Raw genomic sequence first — 1,628 nt, forward strand, 5'->3', positions numbered from 1 at the left:
TTTCATTAATCTGGCGTGATTAAATCTACAGCTGTTAACCACGAGGTAAGATCCAGATTTTTCATGTTATTTTTAGTGTTAATCTTCTGTAATAGGTTTGTCTTCTTAACACTATTGGGGATGATCTTCTAGAGTGTACAAGGAGGAACATATAGGATATGATGTTGCTGGAAGAAAATCAAGGACAGAGACTGTATAATGTTACCCTAAAGAGTTATAATTTTGTCTCAAGAAGCTATTGTAGGTGCATTGCATTTACCCATCTTATATTATATTGGCCATGGGACATGAGTGAAAGCTAATGTGTTCAATCACCTTAAATTTTCAAGGAATCCAACATTTTGAACTAGCTACCAACTTAACAAAATGCATCTATTTTTACTACAGGTGTGTATCATATCTATCTGAGTTAGTATTAGAGCCAAAAAAATTAGTATACGTGCAACTGAAAAACAATCAGCCAATTTCTGTCTAGCAAAATCTTGACTATCTCAAYGTTTCCACTGCTTGCTGCTGAATGCAGTGGTGCTCAACCTTCTTCATCAGCACCGTTAATACCACCAACTGAGTGATCAAAAGCTGAAAGTATCTTCACCACCTGATTTATTGAAATTAATATAAGTGYTAGAAAAAAGKCATTCACCAGATTTATTGAATGCCTTTTTTCTAATATGTAAAGTGGCATTCAACTGATTTATTGAAATTAATATAAGTGTATATATGTATATGTGTGTGTATGCATAGATATTGGATTAGAAGCAGAGATCTGGAGTTCCATTGATGAGCAATAGAATCTTGTAACCCTAAATGATGAAAATGTAGATGGGTATAAAAGGCTGTAGTACTTCTGATATTTCTTTTGCATTGTATATATATATATATATATGTGTGTGTGTGTGTGTGTGTGTGTTATGTTACTATATATAATCTCTATAACCCAAGTTTTAGATGTAATATCTTGGAATGTCAGAAAAAGATCTTGTAGGTAGGTTAAGTCTGCAAATCCCATTTAAGAAACTAAAGGGTTTTTTTAATTTTTAGTTGGGTGTTGCTGTATGACCCTCTGTATACTGGAATYAGGTTAAATCATGTATTGAAAATGTAAAAAGTAAGTMWTGATGTTAATGTGCCTGAAGAAAATTAGGAGGTAGGGATGTATTTAGACCACTCCTTTTTAGTTTATGGGTGTTTGGCATATGCATGCCCTGTTTATATCAGAATCAAGTTAAATCATGTATTGGAAATATAAAAAGGTTAAAAAGATGTGAGTTTTGGTGTACTAATTCTGTTAAATTCTTGATATTGTAAAGAAATCCATGACTATGATAGCTACTATGTTGTGCTGTTGTTGCTACATCAGTCCTAATTTGGGCTATGGATGTTTCCCTTTGATGATAGATACAGAAACTATACCTATAATGTGCTGGTGCTCATTGTTGTTCTTTCCAAGATCATTTAGGGTGATTAAAACTCTTTAAGTGGACCTTTAATGGTGTAAAAACAAAGTGAGTATGATTTAAGGGCCTTTTTTTCTTTCATTTCTGTAGCTAATTTCACCTGTAAATGCTTCTGTTTTGATCAATCGGCTGAAGGGTGGAGTGACTTTACTCAAATACACAAGATGTTCA

Source organism: Cynara cardunculus, unplaced genomic scaffold, assembly GCF_001531365.2.
Source record: "Cynara cardunculus var. scolymus isolate 2C unplaced genomic scaffold, CcrdV1 Un_Scaffold_6576, whole genome shotgun sequence".
NCBI classification, from domain to species: domain Eukaryota; kingdom Viridiplantae; phylum Streptophyta; class Magnoliopsida; order Asterales; family Asteraceae; genus Cynara; species Cynara cardunculus.